This window comes from Sinocyclocheilus grahami, unplaced genomic scaffold, assembly GCF_001515645.1.
Source record: "Sinocyclocheilus grahami isolate Dianchi unplaced genomic scaffold, SAMN03320097.WGS_v1.1 scaffold11.1, whole genome shotgun sequence".
Taxonomy (NCBI): Eukaryota; Metazoa; Chordata; class Actinopteri; order Cypriniformes; family Cyprinidae; genus Sinocyclocheilus; species Sinocyclocheilus grahami.
Genome location: NW_015505190.1, coordinates 560,468 through 569,174, shown reverse-complemented (window position 1 = coordinate 569,174; position 8,707 = coordinate 560,468). Strand labels below are relative to the sequence as shown.

At 35.7% G+C, this 8,707-nt stretch overlaps 1 protein-coding gene across 1 annotated transcript in view; it reads left to right on the top strand.

Moving 5' to 3' along the window:
- LOC107595001 (ephrin-A4-like) overlaps nt 1-8,707 on the top strand; it is a 47,262-nt gene that overhangs the window by 14,982 nt on the left and 23,573 nt on the right. The window lies entirely within an intron of this gene.

Below are 8,707 nucleotides of genomic sequence, written 5' to 3'. Positions count from 1 at the left end.
TAAATATATTTTTTTTTTATAAAATTAAAAATATATATATATATATATATATATATATATATATATATATATATCTCACACACACACGTATCATGCAATTACACAGTTACATTAATTAAAATAAAAAATGAATTTAATCAAATTAAATTCCATTTAAAACTAAATTTCATCAATTCTTGATCTCTCTCTCACACTCACACACACACACACATATATATATATATATATATATATATATATATGATAGATAGATTACTTTAATGCATCGTTTTGATATGATTGTATATGTGGCTCTTTTAGGTTTGTATGCAAATTTACAGCATATAGGCGTGAACATTTGCGCATTGGTATGTATGTTATTGTTTGAATGTACATATTTTGTGGGTGGGTGACTTGTGATTTGTTATTGTATATGGGGCGTGTGTGGGGCGTCTGTTCTTTCTCTGTTTGTGATGTGCTGTTGGAGTTTAGCAGATACCTGTAGAAGGGTCTTGAGCGGAATGCATGGAATGCTGGGTATGGTGCTGCTCTCTTGCTCGCTGTGGTGAAGCCATGTGTGCACGTGCAGGTCTGGGTGTGTGCTTCTGATAGATGTGTTTTGATAACCGTTTCAGTTCTTCAAACCAGCAGTGCACGATTCTCCGGTTATTAAACAGATTTGTCCTCTCTGTGTGGAAGCAGAACGCAATCAAAACAAGCAGTGCTGATGATGACTGGGTCCTATTCATCAAGCAGGTCTGGCGGTTAGTGTCGGGAACACACTGAACCGATTTCCTGCAGAGCTCCCTGTACCGTTTCTCATATGGTAGGCAGCTTTGCCATCATTATTGCGCAGACTGTGGGATCAAATGCACTTTTTTTTTTCTTTTTCTAAAATTAATTTGATAGACATCTGTCAGAGACTATACAGGACGATATCTTATACTACTACTAGCCTTCCTAAGGTTGCAGTTTATTCTTTCTTTTTTTCCCCTGAAGAAATAAACAGATATTTTTATTTTGTTTTATTTTATTTTATTTAAATCAGAGAAATGCAGTTGAGAGAACATTTTTGGGGAAAGAGGAGGAATCCGTTCAGGACATGTCACAGGCCAGACTTAAACCTGTGTCACTCACATGAGCATCAAAGCCCAACATGTCAGGTGCACATGCACTGCACCTTGGCTATAATACTTCACTCAGAAATGTCTAGCAAATTTAATAAATAAATGACATTTTAAAGTGGAAAGACTGAAATTTTCTTGTAAAACCTACTTCAGTAATCTTTGTTTAATTTACAACATAAAAAATAAGAAAAATTACACTATACTTCGAGTTTCTCTTGTCCTTTTAATACATAGTTACTAATCTTCAAGTAACCATCTGCTGCGTCTTTATCATTGTTAGAAACCTAGTGATAAATAATTCTGCTGATTCTTGTGGGGCGTAGCAACCATTATATTTACAAATTTCTCTATTCATCTGGCCACACTATTATGAGGAGATCATCAATACTCATGCATCAATGTGTCTCCCACTTTTTGAATCCTTCCTGCATCTCTGCTTGTGAGTATATGAGGGGACAGCTGTACTTGTGTTGAAGATGCCCCTCCTGATGGGTTTTGTAATGTTATCTGAAAAGACGGCACCGGACTGTCTCATTGTTCTAGCGGTAGCTGCTTGTCTGTAATCCTAAATTAAGTGGATAATTCACTCTCTGCATGGGGCATGGGAGAAGCCATGGCTACACAACATGTGTCCTCCTTGAACCCACCTTCCCCACGGCTCGGCTGTTGTTCGGTATTGTGTGGGCCGTTTAAAAGAGTTTTGTACTTGAAGTGCGTCCTCCTGTTTACAGACAGCTAATGGTGGCCCTGGTGCTTCACTTCAGCCAGCTGCTTCTGACTGATATTGACTGAGTTAGAGACTCAGTTTATTTTTTATTTTATGTGTAATTTTTTATGTATTTATTATAAATGTATAATGTTATTTATTTATTTATTCGTTCATTTATTTTGTATTGATTATAGATTTTACATTTGGTTTATTATTTTTGGTTTGAATTTATTTTTTAAATAAACAATTTTTTGTATTTTATTTATAGTATGCATTTAATTAGTTTTATCGTATAGTTTTTATATTTTTAGTTTTATATTTACTCTTTTATTTGTAGTTTACCCTATCTATTTTTAATTGTATTTTCATTTTTATGTAATTTATTATTTTTTAACATTTATTTATTAAATTGATATGTAAATGGAAGCTTATTTGAGTAAATTTCATTTAGAATTTTATTTTGTATTGTAATTACAAGATTAGTAGTAGTATGCATATTATATATGTATTTATATCTTATTTTTATATATTTTTTTTGTTCATTTTATGTTTTGTTTTAATTTATTTTAATTTATTTTAGTTTTTTTGTATTTTAATTTTTATGTTGTTTAATTTATTTTTTACTTTAGTTTTTATTTATTCAATTGAAATTTTAATTGAGTTTATTTTATTAAATTTCATTTATAATTTTATTTTTTATTGTAATTACAACATTAGTATTATATAGTTTTTTTAGTGCTGTCAAACAATAAATCACGCTTAATCGTATCCAAAATAAGTTTTTGTTTACATAATATATGTTTGTGTACTCGTGTGTGTGTGTGTGTGTGTGTGTGTGTATATAATATTTTCAAAATATTTACTGTATGTCCGTGTATTTATATATACATAATAAATATGCACAGTACACACACATATTATGTAAACAAAAATGTTTATTTTGGATGTGATTAATCGTGATTAATCGTTTGACAGCACTAGTATTTTTATCTTACACTTTATTTTTATTAGTTAAAAATTTTTGTTTTAGTTTCTTATTTATATTACTTTTTTTATTGTATTACAATTTTTACCTTGTGTAATTTATTTTTAGTCTTTTATTTAATTATATAAATTGTATTAATGTCATTATTTTATTTATTTTTAATTTTTTAAAACGATGCATTATATTATTTATTTTATTTTATTTTTCTTAGAATTTATTCTTTGTATTTAATTTGAGTTGTTATATTTACGTTTTATCAAATTATTATTTTATTATTGTAATTTGAACAAACTGAATTTTATTTATTGTTTGACATTTTACTTTTATCATACATAATCATACTTAAGATAGTGCTTTTCGTTTTTGTTAATTGTTTTCAGTTTCTCTCTTGTGTTACAGAAGACTAATGTGTGGTTTGGGTTCTTGGGTTTTATGTGGGGCGTTTTTGAGTCTTTTGTACTATGTGTGCCTAATGCAGGCCGTGGGTGCTGCTTTTTGTATGGAGCGAGTTCTTCTCTTTGTGCGGCTGGGGCCTTTGTGACCTGAGCATGTTCAGAGGTGCTTGGCTCTCCTCCGGCTCTCCGCCTGGCCACCACGCCACAAAGCTCAAGGCTGCCAAGCACCAGCACTCTTTCATGCCCTTTCAGCTCAGGAAAAACCAATCTGAATTTGAATTTGAAACGTTTTGACAGAGAAAGATGGAGAGGAGGGGCTGAGGGAGAGATAGAGAAGGCTACCAGGAGAGAATGGGATGAGAGGGAAGAAGGAGCAAAGGAGAAAGAGAGAGAGAGAGGGAGTGTAAAAGAGAAAGGGCAGTTTTGTCCCATGAGATTACAATGCAGTGACCGTGAAAGTGCTTAAATAAACAGTGTGTGAGAGAGGAAGAGCCAGAGGAGGGAAAAACGGGCACTGGGAAATGGAGAGGAGCGAGAGGGAGGAAGGAGAGAGAGAGAGAGAGAGAGAGACAGAAAATTGTTGACAAGGAAATGAAGTGAGTGCAGAGAGTGGGGGAGGGAAGACTGAACTTTATTAAAAAGCTACAAATTCCACAAATAAGGGAATGAGTGAAAGAGACAAGAGACCAATGAGACTTGACCCTTCTCCACTTCAGGATGATAATGCCTCATGTCTTCTGACAGTGCGTGTGCGTGCGTGCGTGCGTGCGTGTGTGTGTGTGTGTGTGTGTGTGTGTGTCTGAGAGGAAAAAAGAAAAGAGGAGGCTTGTTACGTTTCCTACCGAGATGTGATGTTATAATGCAATTCTCCTGCAGCTTTGCTGAGGAGCAGCCAACCTCTGCGCCCCAAGCGAGCCTGAGCTTCTCGGAGCACAGAAACGGCTTTTCACACACATTACACCACTGCATGGTGATTTCAGGAGCATGTAGGTCACTCTTTAGCGTCTGTGTGTAATGTATTAGCTTGAATGGATGAATGAACAAGCCTAATGAACGAATTAATGAATTGAATTAAGGGACAATGGGTCTCGTTTGCTAATCACGCATACGTGTGTATTTAAGCGTGAAGCCTGTATGCGAACGTTTTCACGTAGAAATCATGATTCATGCTTCTAAACATTTCTAAACTGGAAAAAAATATATATATATTGTGATGCAAAATTTATACAATAATTGGCATTTATACTGCCATTGTGCTGCAGCAAATTATCTAGAAAATATTTAAAATATTTGCTTTCACACATTTATATGCAGATTTGTTTATTATAAATTCTTACACCTCGTTTATTTATTATCGTAAATAAATTTATCGTTTATTGCTCTTTTAAATCAAACTTTTTAATCTGAATCTTCTAAATGAGCACTGGTCTTTTGACAGACACAAACCCACATTTATAAACACATTCATTAGGAACCAGAAATATGGCATTTCCCGCATCGCTTTTTCACTGACCAAAAGAAATTCCCCTGCAGTAGTTTTTATAAAATGCCACAGACAAACGAATACAGCTTAGCTCAGTCAGTAGTGTTTGTCTTTGTCAAGTTCTTCTCAGCATAACGATAGAAATTAATTTTCTGGGGTGTAGTTACAGCTTTCCATGCCACAAAAGCCTTGTCCTGAAAAATGTTAAAATCAATATCGCGAATTGCTGCACCTGCAGAACAACCTTGTTCTGTCCCCACAAAGGTAACTACGGGTTGGTGCTGTTCTTTCAACTGGAACGCGAGCGAATGAACCTGCCTTATCTCGCTCATAAACTCTCATACACTACAAATGAATAATACATTCCTCGCATGAACCCGCAAGATTGTTTAGCATGTGCGGAAAGCCAGCACCTCACAGGAAACAAACTAAGCCCCTAACCACATGAGGCCCCACACCTGGCGCCTTTGGAGAGATAGAAAGAGCCACGCAAATGCTGGCACCAAAATGGAAGCTTAAGGTCAGGAGTCCTGTTTGTTTTTGTGTGTGTGCGTGTTTCCTTGTTTCCTCCTCTACACTTTAGAATAACATCCATTAACAAAGGGATTGGATCCTGCTTCCCAACACTTTTAGGAAAGCGAGGGAGGGAACGAGACCTGAAGGAGGCCGAGACGACCACTTCAAGAACGTCATATAGAGTAGCGCACAGGAAATGGTCGCAGAAAGAATGAGATTGTTAAGGGGCTAATAGGGGAGTAGCAGATGGCCAAAGTGGGAACCCAAGTAGATGTTTGTCTGAACAGCCTTAATAGTCAGGTTAGACACAACATGGCTGAATGAACAAACACACATGGCCTGAAACGCTTGAACACATCAGAGCCGCGTGAAGAGCTTAGCGCCTGTTGGGCTAGCGCTGGGGCTAACATGGGGTTTGGGGATGCGCCAGATGCTGGAGCTTAGGTGGGTTTATCGCAGAGGGGAAGGACATATTTGTGGCAGGGTTGGTTTTTTCGTGAGGCGGTCTGAATGTGTTTTTGGATTTGTGAAAGCGTGCACGGCTGCCTTCATCTGGCTCACAGTCCCTGAAGTCTTCCCGCTTTTCTCTGCATAACTACTCTGTATTTAGAGTTTACTAATCCAAAAAGACAAAAAGCGCCATGAATAATTTGATTCATGAAAATATTTTGTTTACAAATTTGGTTACAAATCATTTACAGTGCTCAATTTTTGTTGTTGAATAACATTACGGAAAATATTAAATGATTTATTCACTACTGAGAAGTAACTTGCCAGTCAGATTCTGATCTTTTTAGATTTGTTCTCGTTTTAACAATGTAGTAGGCTAGATGTTTTTTTAAATACTTAAAGGGATAGTTCATCCAAAAATGAAAATTATGTCATTAATTGATCACCCTCATGTCGTTCTAAACCTGTAAGACCTTTGTTCATCTTCAGAATACAAATTAAGATATTTTTGATTAAATCCGAGAGCTTTCTGACCCTCCATAGACAGCAAGGGTCCTACCACATTCAAGGTCAAGAAACGTACCAAGAACATCAACAAAATAGTCCATGTGACATCAAAGGTTCAACCATAATTTTATGAAGCTACAAGAATAAATTGAGTTTGTACGATATATCGATGTTTTCTTTATAAGCGATTCGATATGAGGCAATATCGTTTATATCGATATTCAGTAGTTTTATAGGAGCGCATCTGAAAATATAGCGGAGGACATCGACTGAGCTGCTGTGGAGAAAGTGCATAATCCAGTTTGTTCTAAACATGTGACAAGCTTCATATTAAGGCCTTTAAAAACTGGTAAGACATAGTGTAGTTAATAGTTTTGTTTCGCATATTAGTTTAAGCGGCTCGGCCCGTCAGATGCTCTGACAGAAAGGCCGCATGTGCCGCTGACAGATACACTAGGCTACTTGTGCTGTTTTAATGTGTTTGAGATGTGCTCTCTTTCTGAATGCATAACTTACATTTCACAGGTATATTCTCCATCTGTAAATGTTAGAAAGTCATGGAAATATTTCCATTTTGCTGTCAGGAGTGCATGAGCCTTCTGCTTTGAGATTCTCCGCTAAACCTCACACAGACTTCAGTGAATGAGTGCCGCCGCACGCACGCACGCCAAACAGACAGAGCTCAATTAAATAGGAGCGCAATAATTTTGACTAAAATATAAATTTCACTGAAATATTTGTAGTTGGACAATAAATGTAACATGTAGAATTTTTAATCTACAAGTAAGTCTATTTTTATGATAGCACTGACTGTAAAGTGACTAATGGGGTAATCAAAATAGCCACTGTGTGCTTTTGTTCTCATTTATTTTAATTTTTAGTTTAGTGGATTTAACTTCCGCTTTAAAAAGCCTTATTTTTGGTTTTAGATTGCAATGTTACAATGTTAGAATGAAATGTAATTTTAATTCATGTAACATTCCACAGTTTTTCTCTTTTTCACTGGTTTTGAAGTCCTTTTTCAAACAGGCTCTAACAGTGCTGCATCTGCAGCGTGGCTGTCAAACCCCAGAGACTAACGTGACCTGATGAGAGGGAGAGAAAGAGAGCGAGAGATTGGCGGAGAGAAGGCGAAAGAGAGAACATGCAAGGTTGAGGGTTAATGGTGAATATGAGGATGACTTTGATACAGGTCGTATGCATGTCACATGAAATATTCCTGAGTTAAAATGGGGGTGGCAGCCAAAGGAAGATGGAGTGACTGGATGAAAGAGCGCTGTCGATATTGGTCAGGAAAACGTAGAGTTGGGCAATATAGCTAAAAATTTATATTTCAATATTTTACTAAATGAACACAAAAGGAATATTTTAAATCATATTTACTTTAAAAACAATATATAGTTGTCTATACTATGCAATGACTCTATACTTTATAATGTGTTTAAACATAATGAAAGGATTCACAAGTGTGTAGAACACAGTAAGCGCGCTGAATGAAAACTCCAGCATTTTAAAAGGCATCTGACTGTGCTGACTGCATGCACTTCAAAGTCGTTTATGTTCAATGCATGCTATTTTCGATAACGATGGGGGGCAGGTTGGAGGAAAAAAAATCTCCTAACAGAAAATAGAGTAAAAAGTAGTTTGGTAGAACAATGTTAGAACATGCACTGTAAAACCCAATGAGTAGTAATGACTCATTTCAATTGGGGAAAGTGATCACTTCAGTTAATTTAAAGGAGACATATTATGCCCCTTTTTACAATATGTAATATAAGTCTCTGGTGTCCCCAGTATGTGTCTGTGAAGTTTCAGCTCAAAATACTCCACAGATCATTTATTATATAATTTTGAAAAGGTCTATTTTGAGTGGAAGCAGAAACACGTTGTTTTTCGGGCCTGTCTCTTTAAATGGAAATGAGCTGCTGCTCCCCGCCCCCTTTTCCAGAATAGAGCTGTGCCATTACAGCTCGTACCTACTAAAAACATCTGTTTTGGTTCTGATTATCATGTTTATCGCGCTGAAATCATGAGTTTTAAACCATATGAGATTAAACCTTTGATATATACGGTTTTCTGAGAGCATACATCCGAAGCACACGATTTTCATGATATGTCACCTTTAAGTTTAGAAGCCAATCAATAGTTCTAAATACCGTGAAATTTACTCAAAAGAATATTTCACTAAAATAATATTTCCTAAAAGATATCAGTTAAACGTAACCATTTTGTTTAAAACCATTTATTTTAATAACATTGGCTCTTCTCTCTTATGGTTACCTGCTAGCAAGCCAAAGCACACATGTGCTAATACAATGAGACACTATCACTGTATCAACAAGTGTCAATACTACTTTAAAACAAAACAGTATAAAGATAGTCTTAATATGCTTGGGTCCATCCTTGACTTAACCACAGGCTCTACTTTTCAGCACGAGGTAACCCCCCAAAACTCAAACATAACAGAAACGTCATAACAATAAACACTAACAGATTTTCACTTATATTAATCTTGTGCAAAAACAGTATTTAATTTTAACATTTACTTTAAGTTAT